Consider the following 13,412-nt stretch of genomic DNA (forward strand, 5'->3'; position numbering starts at 1 on the left):
AGTTTCATTGCAGCTGTAGCTGATCCGGCCTGGTACAGTACATTCTTCCTCCCTCCAGTTCAATTCCAAATCTCTTCTCTCCATTGTGCCACTGCTAAGACTTACTTGACTCCAGCTGTTTTGGTTTTGCTAGCTTTTGCACTTGTCAAATGCCTCCATATGCCACTTTAGCTCACTATCATGGCAAAAAAACCACCACCAAAAAACAGAAGGGAAAAAAAAGTGCATATACATTTTCTTCTTCTCTAGTGTGTTAACCAGATCAGGAAAGATTCTATCAAACATGATACATAGTATAAGCAAGGAGTGATGGAAGTGGAGAAGCTGGGAACAAGGGCTTCCTATTTTGGCAGCTGCCTGCTGGTATGTTGAATTAGCAGCCTTGGAACTGCAGCCAGAGGAAACAGAATTATTTTCTCTCTGAAGCTGATACCTAAACTGGCTCACTGTGGGGTAAGACAGTGTCAGTACCAGCACAGGGCCAGACAGAGAATGCATGTCAGGGTAGGATGGAATAGGAGCACAAGACCAAAATAGCTTAAGCTAATATTGAATTACTCATCTAGTTTTATTTCTTAAGGCCAAACAACAAATAACTCTTAGGTGCTGGGACTTATGGAAAAATTCCAAGAATTAATAGGATAAAAGGGCATGAAGAGTTACTTAGGCTATAATTATCTAGGAGAAAAAAAAAAATATAGAAAAAGCAAATTCTAGCCTAAAGACATTGCTAAGATGATCAGAGTCAGAAATTAAAAGAAAAACTACTTTAGATCAGAAAGAAATTGCATGGAGTGACAAGTTAGCAAGTTACAGGGAAGCATTTGGTAAGGAGAAAAAGCATCATCCACAATGCTTTTTCTGAGGCCTCATAAGACACATGGCTGCTCACTGTCAGAAACTGTAAGTACCTTCTTATATATGTAAGAGAAGCTGTACCTAGGGTAAAAACACCAGTTAAAATGCAAGAACATTCCTGCCTTTCCTCAGCTCCCTACTGGATGGAATCACCCTTGCTCCGAGGTGTCTAAGCTCACTAGCTTACCCTGAAAACTACCACTAACGGGTCTTTATAAGACAGATCACCACCTCTGCTCATCCTATGCATCAAGTTTTGCTCCTCTTGTGACTTACAAAGACACATGGACTGTCAGAACTCATCTTTGGCAGCGCTGGCACAGCACTGCAAGCAGAGACAACCCAGCAGCATGTCCTGGGGAACAGGATCTCCCAACTGCAGCAGCTCTGCAAGGCATCCACCACAGCTACTCACAACAATATTCCATGAAACAAACTCTACTTGAATACAGACAATATTCCCATCGATTAATTTTTTTTTAGAGACTCAAACTGAAACTCTGGGATTTCCTGCAGCTGGGTTTACTGCCCAGAAAGCTTTAACTTCCTACTCATAAAGCCTAATTCAGCATTTCCTGCTTTAAAGGAGCCTCCCATGGTATCAGTTCAGAAGGCCATCCGGGTATCATTTCATGGCTCTGCTGTAACCCAGTCTTCTTCTCCACTCCACCACTTGGAAGAGCTGCGACAACACATATATTTCCACTGGTATCCAGAAGCTTACAGCACATGCTCAGTTATGTTGAAAGCATTTTATCATTATCATGAAAAAGCTCTAAACTATAACAATACATGAACAAGACAATAACTACAGTGCTGAGAAGAGTGAAACACATTTCATCCTGGTTTTGTCTGCCACCTGCACCACAACCATCGTAATAATCTGCTGCTGTAGGAAACTCACTTAAATTGTATGAGCCTTGCTGATAAATAAAGCCTAGGAGGGTTTTTTTTTGGTCTACAGTAATTGTCAGGTACACAGTGACCTTCCATGTTAACTGCAGTGGCCTAGGTGGAATTATTACGCACAGTCGAGGCACTGACAAAGTGTAAGTATTTTCTAATTTTTGGCAGATATCTGAAGGACAACAGCAAGGATAGAAATGTTGAGATAGTAGGGAGACAACAGGTAAAATGTCAGAACACAGAGACAGATGCAGCCCCGCTAGTTACTTACTAAAACTAAACACCTACTAGTTATTTGAATTAGAAGAAAAAATGAGCAGAAGGAATGACAAAAGGAGATATTCCTATTTGGCAGCTTAGGTTCAAGAAAGAAAAAAAGAAAAACAATGCCAGGAAATGCAAGTGAAAAGGAAGATCCCTTTTGCTTTGGACACTTTAATACTACCAAAACAACTATCAGTTTTTAATGCGCTGAGGAGAGTGTGCACAGGGCTTGTTCCAGAATAAAAATGGAAAAGTGTCAGCAAAACTCAGCATTTCAGGCTCTTTATCACCACTAGCACATACCTGCTATAATAACCTCCCACTTACATAGCTGTTTTTAATATAAATTTATTTTACAAACTTTGAACTGGTAATTATTTTCCGTTTCTGCAGACTTCAGAGGCAAGAGTGTCCAGAATGTCCCTGAAAAGTCCAACACTCCAATATAAAGCATTTATAGATCATGCCTGTGAGTCACACCTTGAAAATGCAATGAAGACCCCTGCAGCTCTTCTCAGGGAAGGGCAATGAGTTGCAACATCCCTTGCTTCTTTCTTCCAAGGATCAGTTTCTCTTCCTACCTGCCCAATTCATCTTCTTCCTCATTAAATGGTAAGGCTCCTTTCTCTTTAGCCACAGGAAAGGTCTCACACTTCATAAAGTTTCTCCTACAATCTCAGCTGCAAAACGATCTAGATATGAAGAGCATGTACAACTTCATAACACATGGGATAAATATGAGCATTTCTATTGCTATAACTGGATTTTGGAGGCAATACAGTGACTGTTTATCCTTCTCTTGGTGTTAATAATTTCCTCAGTCAGCTGTGTTCTCTGACACCTCTTTGCCAGTCTCTATTCCAGTTCTCACTAGCCATGCATCACTGACCTAGTGGTCTATCACTTTTCAAAAGAGTAAAAACTTGATAGTGGGAGAAGAGGCTATAGAAAAGAAAGAATTAAAAGAGTAAACAGAGAATTCTGGGAATATGGTGACTTAGAAACAGGTAAAAGATCTTAAAATACAATAAGAAAGTGAGGAGGGAGAAGAAAAGACAGGAGACATTTTTAAGATAATGATTTACTGTTGTTTCTGTGTTAAGGAAAAATTTTACTTATTCAGCCATTTGAATTAGAAGAGACAATTTTTAGCAGAGCTTTTGTTTCTGATGCCATTTCTATTCTCTTGACAAATAGGGGGGGAGGGAAGCTTCCACTTTTAAAAACACCATGGCACATAATTAATTTTCAGCTGGAACTCTGTCCTAATGGGAAGCTTTTCTTATTTACAATGTTTTATTTATTGGTTCATCCATGTAGGCAAAATGTTACATGTCAAAAGCAATGGGCTGCTTCTCCCACTTTCACATCAGATAAGGACAAGAAATTTGAGTGTGGCTGATATCACAGTTTTTTTTCTATGTCAGGAAAAGGCAGAACAGCAAGCTGAAACCTAAAATTAATTTGGAGTGTTTTTTCAATGTATCTAAAATTGAATTATTAGTTTCCTGTGGACTAGTTATTATAATGAGTGCAATTAATTAGCAAGTTTTAATACAAGTATATTTCCATACTTTAGTGAATATGCTGAAAAGGATCCATTAACTGAGGTTTCTCATAGCAGAAGTGTTCACCAGTCAGTACAAAGGAACTCAAGAATGAAATTATTCCTCACAGATTCTATTCAACCTTTTTTGTTAATATCTTGGAATAAAATGTTGCTAACTGGCAAAGAGAAATCTTGCTGACTTACATTGTGAAAATAAAAAAGAAATAAAATCCCATCTTGAATAAACCTAATCCATGTGAAAAAAACCACAGGCAAACATTGCTTGAACAATTTCAGTTTCCTGTTGTATAGCTGCACATTAATATAATCAAGAATTATGTAAAATAGGATGATTTTTTACACTTCTATCAAAAACAAACAAAGCAGAAAAGCACAGGAAACACCTACCTTTTCTTCTTCATAGATGATGACAAAATGTTGTCCTGAATTGCCTTACATTTTGAAGCCTGTTCAAACTGGTAAATTCCATTTTTACTAACAGTTGTTCTGTTAAAGGGTGGAGGGTTGGGGCGAGAGAAAAAGCAACAAAATTTAAATGACAGAACATATTCTGACAGTGCTGTCACATTTACTTTGCTATGACAATAAGATTAATAATTGTGGATTTAACTGAAAATATTACCAAAGAAATCTTATTGACTTCTATTGTGAAGCTCTTGTACAAAAGAGCTGCTACTGACTGTAAAATATTTGATTCTTTGAAGTAAAGCTATTTCATAGCCTGAATTATACTTTCTGCTTTACACTGTAACCAGAAAATATAATTTAAAAAATAAATTAAATGTGAAGCCTCTTTAGCATTATATTTTGAAGATATTTAAAAAACTCAACTATAAAATATTTAGCAGATGTGATCTCCTAAAGCTGTTTATGAAATACAATATTCAAAGACAATATCTGTAACAGGGAAAAATCACAGGTGAAGTGGATCTTTTTACTCGGACCTTAGCTTATTCACTCAAGCTTAATATTCCTCCCTTGTTTATTCTTTATTTACACAGTGAGAACAAATATTTGTAAAAGGAACCAAGACAACTGCCAGACAGCAATCTTTAATTCCTGTTGTCTTATTTTCACCACTCCTGTGCGGTCCTCTTGCTCTAGGAGTCCTAGTAGAAGACTGAGCTGTAAATTAGCAAATTACTGAGTTACCAAGGTTTTATACCATTCACTTCCATTTACCCTGTACCTGTGTTCAACCTCACAGTGCCTCTCTTCTATCAACAACCTTCTGCTGTGCACATTGTCATTTATCAGAACGCTTTTTTCCCTCCAGAATTTTTATTTTCCTTGCTCCTCAGCATCTTCCCCTCTTCCCTCACCCCATTCCTTCTGGGTTCTTTCCACTAATTTACAACTTACAGAGCACTCAGACACTGCAATCTGTTTGTCCAAATCAGAACTAGAAATACAGAAGACATAGATGCTGTGTCATTCACTCCTGGATGTGAGCTGCAGAGGTGAACAGAACTTGTGCTGTTTTTTGAAATGCAGAACAACCTCCATACAGAGGCACTCATACACAAAGAGAAAGGGTCTTCCTGCTTTGTACACAATGCACTCTGCTTCTGAACCATCAATCCTTTTACTAACAAGGACCAAAACTCCATTGCCTTCACATGTTAAAACATGGAGATCACTTATCAACAAGATTTCTGACAAGCTGATTTTGAAGCTCTTTTGTGGAAAAGATGCCATTTCAAGTCACAGAATCACAAGAATGGCTGAGGTTTGAAGGCACTTCTGGAAGCCATCTGGTCCAACATCCTGCTCCTACAGCCAGCTGCTCAGGACTGCATCCAGACAACTTTTGAGTATCTCCAAGGGTGGAGCCTCCACAACTTCCCAGGGAACCTGTACAAGTGCTTGGTCATCCTCACAGTGAAAAAGTGTTTCCTAAAGTATGGAGGGAACCTCCTGATTCATTTGGTGCCCACTGCATCTGGTCCTGTCACTGGGCACCACTAAGAAGAACCTGGCTCCATCCTCTCTGCACCCTCCCTCCAGGTACTGACAAGGTCTCCCTGAGCCTTCTCTTTTTAAACAACTAAAATCTTAACCAACTCAAATGAGAAGAGAGCCAACTGAAGAAGAAAAAGCAGAATAAATGCTTGTTCATTTTGCTGCTGAACTGACTGTCATGTTCTTAGCTATGTCAGTGGAGGAAATAGAACAAAGTGCCTTAACTTCTCTTTCTATTGCCCATGAATTTTCTAGTGAATCAGTCACTCCATAGGAGCAGATTACTCAGAACATAGACTGCAGAGGAGATAGACCAGCTCTCTCCCTTTCTTTCCACCAACAGGAACTTCTGCCCAGTATAAATGCAGTATACAGTTTGCATGACCCTTTTTGAGGGCAATGGTAGGACAGCACAATGTAAACCTCTGTCCTTGCAGTTCTGCAGTGACATTCATAGAGAGAAACAGCTGGCACTACCTGTTGAGAGCTCCTTGGCTGATTTTGTATACAGCTCCTTCTTTTTCAAGGGGCAAAATGTAAGCGTGAGGGCAGAAGGCTCTCAGAGTACCCAGTTCAAAGGATCAAGCTCACAGATCTGACATAGTAAGTGCCAGCAAATAATCTACCTACACCATTTATGCACACAGATTTGTTGCAGCTTTGTCTGAATGGTTCTGCCTACACCAAAGAACCAGGTCGATCCTTTCACAAAGGAACCCAACTCCCATTCCCAAACAAATTCAGTTAGCACCAAATCACATTTCCTCTTTCTTCCTTCTGTAAATGATTCTTCTGCAGCTGCAGCTTGAAGTAAGAGAAATGGCTACAGGCAAAACCTAACTGTATAAACAGCACCTTAAAAACCAAACTATTGATAGCATATGCCAAGTGCATGTTACTGCTGCAAATAAGTGTTTAATTATAACTAAAAATGAAGATGCTGGATGCTGATTTGAGAAGTGGCTCCAGCCCTTCTGACCTACAGCTGTCCAGAGGAGACCCTCTTTAACACAGGAAGGCTTGCAGGAAGACCAAGTCAGAGCAGGTAGTTATGTTTGATCAGCTCACTCCAAGCTGCCTTTGCAGGCAGTGTCAGAGAACCAGCATTCTTTCACAAGTAGGTTTCAACTCTGTGCAGAGAATCATTACAAGGTCATTACAGCTTCCTATTATTTTATGTCCTGAGATCAGTGGAGGCAGTGAATATTCTCTCAACCAAATACAAGCTTTACTCAGTAGACTTTTAGTCTTTCAAGTTCATAGCACTAAGATCAACTGAAGCAAGAAGCCTCATTTTTTAATTTGTAATTGCTTTTTATGCACACATTTTCAAGACTTGAAAATGTTCAAAAAAGGAAGAAACCAGATAAAAGAGAATAAGCAAAATAAATCCCTGTTCTGTTATTAAATCCTGACAATCACTTTTCCAGCCATCAAGAGGAGAAAAAAGGAATAATGAATCTTTCCTTCCCTTTCCATGACACACACAAAGATTGGTGAAAATGGCACAACTTTGAGGAAAACTAGACACAAATTTTAATCCAAATTATTCTTATAAAGCAGGCACAAGATAGATCACCAAAACACTTCTTCTATGGCTTTTTTTCACCGTAAATTTGCTCAACACTTTGTATGGTGAAAAAGGATACAGAAATAAAACATTTCATTTGCAAGGATGACTTACTTTAATAAAAGTTAAATTTCTGAATTTCTGTTTCATTGTCAGAGTGGCCTCTGCTTTACGAGTGAAAGATTTTTGCACCCAGATAAAAGAGGTGTGCAAGGAGCAGCCCAGGCTTCTACTGCATTATTCACTGCAGTCGTACAGAGATCAGACTCAAATTAGATTTCTGATCACTTAGGGCAATTACACTAGACAACATTTATCACTAAACGAATTTACCTGACCTAGTGGATGACAGTCTTTGTTCAATACTGAGAACGGCACTAAAACTTCTGCAATGAAATCAGATAATATCACTAACAATGCAGATATCAAGCTACATTCAACTAATTTTGCAAACTCTTAAGCTAAATGAGAACTCGAACTGGAAACCATGTTATATTCTGTTGGCTTGAACTCATAAAACTGATGAAACAAGGACATTTCTGCTGCATTTCCCTTAAAGTTTAGATGTTCTCAAAGTCAACCTCACTGACCAAGATCTGAAAAACAGAGGGGGGGGTTTTATCATATATGAACAGCTTGAGGAATACACACTTCCTATCGTAATTCTAGGAACTGAGAAAGTACACCATCTGTACTTTAATAAATCCACAGTAGATTAAGACCATGTGCCATATTTATCAGCACGTTGTTATTCTATATCTTGCTTTTAGGAAGTCAGCATTTCCTTACACTGTAAAATTCTTTAAGACAAGGACTGCACCCAGCTTTAGAATAATAAAGATGGAAAATCCACAGCCTCTTCTGCTGCACCTGTAGCATTCAGTCCTGAGACTACAAGGGATTCACCACACAGATATATACCTCAGTTAACATGGAATTCTGGGGGAGCAGTGGTACAGGGAGGCGAAGGAAAGGGAAGCCCTGTAAAAACAAAATCAAACTCATTCCCAAACAGTTGTCAGAGTAGGAAAATGGATGGACATAGGATGGATGCAAAAAGGATGAATGATAGGGTAAAAAAAAATTTAAAAAAATCCCACCACCACCAAACCAACAAAAAACCTCCACAAAAACATGGAAAAAGGCAATCTAGTGCTGTGAATTATTCTACAACATAAAGATATGAAAGGCCCATCTTCCAGAATTCCCACAAAATCAGCTGGAAACAACTGAAAGAATGTGGAGTGAGATTTTCAGAAGAGCTTAGAACTGGACTGTCAGGCATCTCTGAACACAAGAATTTCACCCCTAATTTCAGCAAGAGCCAAATTCACACTGAACAGAAGGAAAAATCCCACTCACTGGCTTTATTCACTCCGTGCCCAGCAGAACTAGTTGCTGCACTTTTTCTGTGGCTGCCTGCTCTTGTCTGCCTGAAGCAGCACAGGACCTCTGAACCCTGCCCTAGCTGAGCATCTCCAGCTAAAAAGGGTAACTTCTGCATGCAAAATTGCACATTTATATCCTTCTACCAAGCTGTTACTGAACAACAATCTCCAGATTGTGAATACCTTCTGTCTTAATCTCTGCCTTGAAGAGACTAATTTATATTTGAATCTCATAACCTATTTGTTGAATACTATAAAAAAACCCATAATCCATACTTCCCTAAGAAGAGTGCTCTTAAGTGCTAACTTTGACACTATTTCAAATGAACCAGAAGATAAGAACATAGTGACATTTTTAAGGTTCACAACGCCTTGATTAATAAGGCAATACACAATTTAAATGCTTGGTGAAATGGACTATAAAAACGGCTTTATCAAACCACAGGAGTAAGAATTTGTCTTGTAACGTTAATCACAGTAACTGAAAGAGACTATCCTTGTTCAAGTTCCCATGGAGGTTTTGCTTATCTATTTATGCTAAATCAGGTCTTTAAGACAAGCTGCATTTTGAAAATATCTGGAAGACCTTCCAGTGCTTTCACCAGAGTTATACATAACATCAGATACTTTTTATTTATAAAATCCATAAACCACATGTCAGGTAACATGACAAGCAACGTTCAGAGTCTCAAGGTGGCTAAAGTGTATATAAGGTACTTAAACTAAAATGATGTTACAGTAGTACATGATAGACAGAATGACAGCGCAACTTCACTTGGACCAAGTAAACAGAAAGAGGCTGCAAAACCTTTCACCACTGTCAGAACAGAAATGTGTCCTGGCAGCTGCTTTCAACTTAACACCTATTCACTTAGACAGAACTAATACATGAGGCATGTGTTAGAAATGCAGTCCTAAAACATGGCTCCATCCATCACTTGGAAATGAAGGGGAAAAAATACTAAGGGAGCAGCAAAATTAGTGAAGTGGCCACTAATGCTGACTAATCTTAACTGTAGCAAATTATTTGTGCAATATACTAAGCTGCTGTTCATAATTGTGGTAATAGCCTGTCTCTTCTTCCTTTCCTGCCTACCTGAATGTAGTATTTTGAAAGAAGACAGAATGTACAGGTCTCTGTTAATTAAGTATAGTTGTTTATTTCCTAAGCTTCCATAAAGAGGAATTGGGAGAAACCACAACTATTGAACACTGTATTAATAACTTCCTTAGTCTAGCTCCTCAATCACTTCCTCACACTGTTTAATTACCCCCATAGTCTCTACACTGTGCTTTCCTTGGACCTGTGAAGACAGAGTAAGTTAGGGAAATAGTAAGTGAATGCCTTATAACTGGCAACACAAAGAGAATAACAGAGTTGTCTGTTCCTCAAGGTACTACTGCCTTGCTATTCCTTGTACATAAAGCATATATAAAAAGTGCTTGAGAAAACTCTCTTCACTTCCCTTGTAGGACCTGGCACTATTTATCTGCGATATATTCCTGGGCAGTACAAAAGGAGCTAGAATTTCTGCCTAAGTAACATAGCACACCCTGGGCCAGAGAACCATAGTATTGTGGTGTAAATTAAACTGCTTCCATGAATAGATTTGGGGACTACAAGATAAATCTTACTAACAATGGTTTTGTTTTCGGTAAGAAACCATACCAACAGGCATAGCAGGCTGTGACATGAACCCAAGACAAAAACTGGAAGTCACATTGGAAGGGCAGTCACATTGTTGGAGATATCCAACACATAACAAGAAGTGGTAAGAAATGTCCCAAAAGGGACAAATCACATCTTCCAGGCTATTTACTAAGACACAGATCTTCAGAGACCTTTAGGTGCCTAGTCACCATCTAATTAAACACTGCTGTTTGTAATAGCTGCCTAAATATCTGACAGTTTGAACTAATCCTCTGCTTTTCGTCCTTTCATCCTTCAGTTTCATCCTTTAAAAGAATTACTCAAAGTGAAAGAACAGATTAGCTTTCAATATTGCAAGGCAACAGAATAATAGGGCCTTGGAGATTCTTCAGATGTTTGGTTACAAATATGCCTCCAGCAGCCAAGTAGATCATGATAAACCAGAAAGATTAGCTTGCAGTTCTGAAGATTATCTAGATTACACATACTTAAGAGTTCAAGAAGAACAGTGGCCAGTTTTGTTTTTTTTTCCTTTCCCAGATGCTTCCACCAAAAAAAACTTAGTTTGCCAGAAAAATGCATCAAGCTGATGAAGAGGTCAGAGTCTAACCTAACATTCATGAACATCTCTTACACAGGAAAGGGCACTGCTGTCAGCAACACCACAATGCCATTCAAAATGTCAGGATTCTTTAGGAGAACTGTACTTTGGGAAGTCTGAACCTACAGACATTTCCTAGTTTTATCCTACAACATCCTGATGTAGCCTCACGTGGCTAAAAAATTCACTAATTCCTATACTACCTATTTCAATGAGTGACTCTTCTGTCCTTTTGCTATACTCATGGCAAAACCCCATGGCAAATTGGAATCTAATTCCTCTTGACCAGGCCATCCATCTCCATCACTGAAGGATTGGCCTGAGTCTCCTGAATGAGTCCAGATGCTCTCTGGATCAAATCTCTCCAGCATGGCCCTCAGCCAGGCCCAGTCCAGCTGCTGCCTGGATCAAACTCCCCCAGCATGGCTCCCTGCCCAGTCCAGCTGCTCTCTGGATTAAGTAACAGCTCCTGGTCAGTACAACAGCTATCTCTCCTTCCTCATATGCCAAACATGCGCCACAAAACCCTTGTCAGGCCAGCTTACTGGGTGTAGTCACTCAGGTGAGAAAGAAATCCTCTTCTGGATTCAGCCAGTAAGCCATCCCTCCAAAGATACTACAGTTACAGAAGCTAGAGTGAAATTAAACTTTTTTTAATGAATAATTTACTTGTCACACTTTTGCTGTCACTTGGTCATGAAGAAATACAATTTCAGGTTGATCAAAACTAGCTCCAAACTGGTGCCAAAATCCGACAAGTGGCTTAAGGAAAAACATGTATTTACAATCTCATGCTCACTTGCCTTATTACAGAGATTAAAAACCGGCCTATACGTGCCACGAATTTTCAGCCCTCTCTGGTATGTGCTGCTGCCACTTTCTTTGCTCCAGTTGTGAGCGCACGAACAGCAGATGGGAAGTATCTAGACTCTGTTCTCTGAAGTGCTATCTGCCAGCATTTCTAGTCAATTTGACTCCATGGTTTAGTGCACAGAGCTGAGTGGCAGGAGACTGCAGCTCAGAAACGAGCAGGGGGAAGGAAGATTATGAGAAGCCAGGGCAGGGGGGAACAACAGAGGTAGCACAGAACAGAGTGGAGAGGAGAACCAAATGACAGCTAAAAGAGCCAAAGCAGAACAGAGTACGGACTGTAAAACTAATACATTGTAAGGAGTGGAAAGGAAGGGGAAAAAAATGGAAAGGGAAAAAGTGAGCACAGGAAAGAAAAGCAGGCTAGAAGGACATAATAGCAGTTGGAATCCGGCAGATGTTCCTTCTCCTTGTTTCACTCAAATTTTGAAAGATGTTATAAACTGATGGCTTGTGAAAGTTTTAAATTTTGAGGTAGGGATCACAAGGGTCTCTCACTGGAAACACGTAAGAAACCTACTGCTAGTATAAGCTGCAATAGTTACTACAACTATCATCACTTCCATTCACTCAGGGAAAGCATATGTTGTTTCAACCTCAAATTCAGCTAGATTGGGTGAAATACCAGCCTCAGTAAAGTTAACTGCATTGTCACCATTGACTTCAATATAACCAGGACATCACAGTTCCCATTAAAGACCCAATTCCCAATTTTTTTAAAAAATTGTACCATGTGTTCTTGACCATAATATATATTACCATATAATAATCTTTGGAACTGCAACATTAGTGAGGTAACATCAAGCAAAAGAGAATAGCAAAAATATTTGCAAACTACTTCTTACATGGCAGTATGTCATGCGTGGATTACACCACCCTCTTCTGTACTATTAGTTCTCTTGCAGTGTGAAGACTCGAGCACAAAAACAGTCATTAGCATTGAAGGCTGCACCTAAGACAACTTGCTTCACAGCTAATTTTACCAACTATTTTCATATTAAAACTTCACAGTACAAAATAACAGTCTGTAAAGCAAAGATCTACACTGGCCAAAAAGATCAAAACAGGATCAAGCAAAAGGGCTCCCACGAAATAAGATGCTACACACCATGAAAAGTTTCACGTCTGGCCTTTATCCTATGGATTTTAAAGGAGAAATCTGTATTTTTAACTAAATACACCTCAGCAAAATGGTATTACCCAGCTCCAGCTCCACCTTCCTAGAAAGAAGAATCAAACATACCTGGAACACACCATTCAGCAAGCACTTTTTTTTGCATTGTCTGGCAACAAAACTTCTATATGCACAATTTTATTCGGCTCAAAACAAATGGCAGAGTGACAGCTGTCATTAAGAGGCCCTACGAGCAAATTGAAGTGACTTTCCATTTTCTCAGCCTAATAAGTCCTTTCAACGCTCTCTCTGATTACGTTGCCAAAACACCAGGAAGAATGAATTGGAACGAAGACAAATTTCTGCTTCGCAGACCCTTCCAGCCGGACCCAGAGCCCCAGTGACCGCAGGCGGGCAGCCGGTACCTGTTCTCGGTCTGAGGGGAGGGCGACAGCGGGGACCTGAGGGCTCGCACCACTTTCGGCGTGACAGCAGCTACTTCTGCGTCCTCCTCCCAGCCCCTGGCAAGCGAGACGGGAAGACAAAGTTGTCAAAACCCGTGATTAAACACCACCAGGCGTGAACGGCGCCGGTCTCCTCCCCACGAAGCGTTCACACGCCGCGAACACCCAAGCCGCGCTCGGCCCGGGACCCCGCG

The sequence above is a fragment of the Chaetura pelagica genome, unplaced genomic scaffold (genome assembly GCF_000747805.2).
Source record: "Chaetura pelagica isolate M959 unplaced genomic scaffold, ChaPel_1.0 scaffold841, whole genome shotgun sequence".
NCBI classification, from domain to species: Eukaryota; Metazoa; Chordata; class Aves; order Apodiformes; family Apodidae; genus Chaetura; species Chaetura pelagica.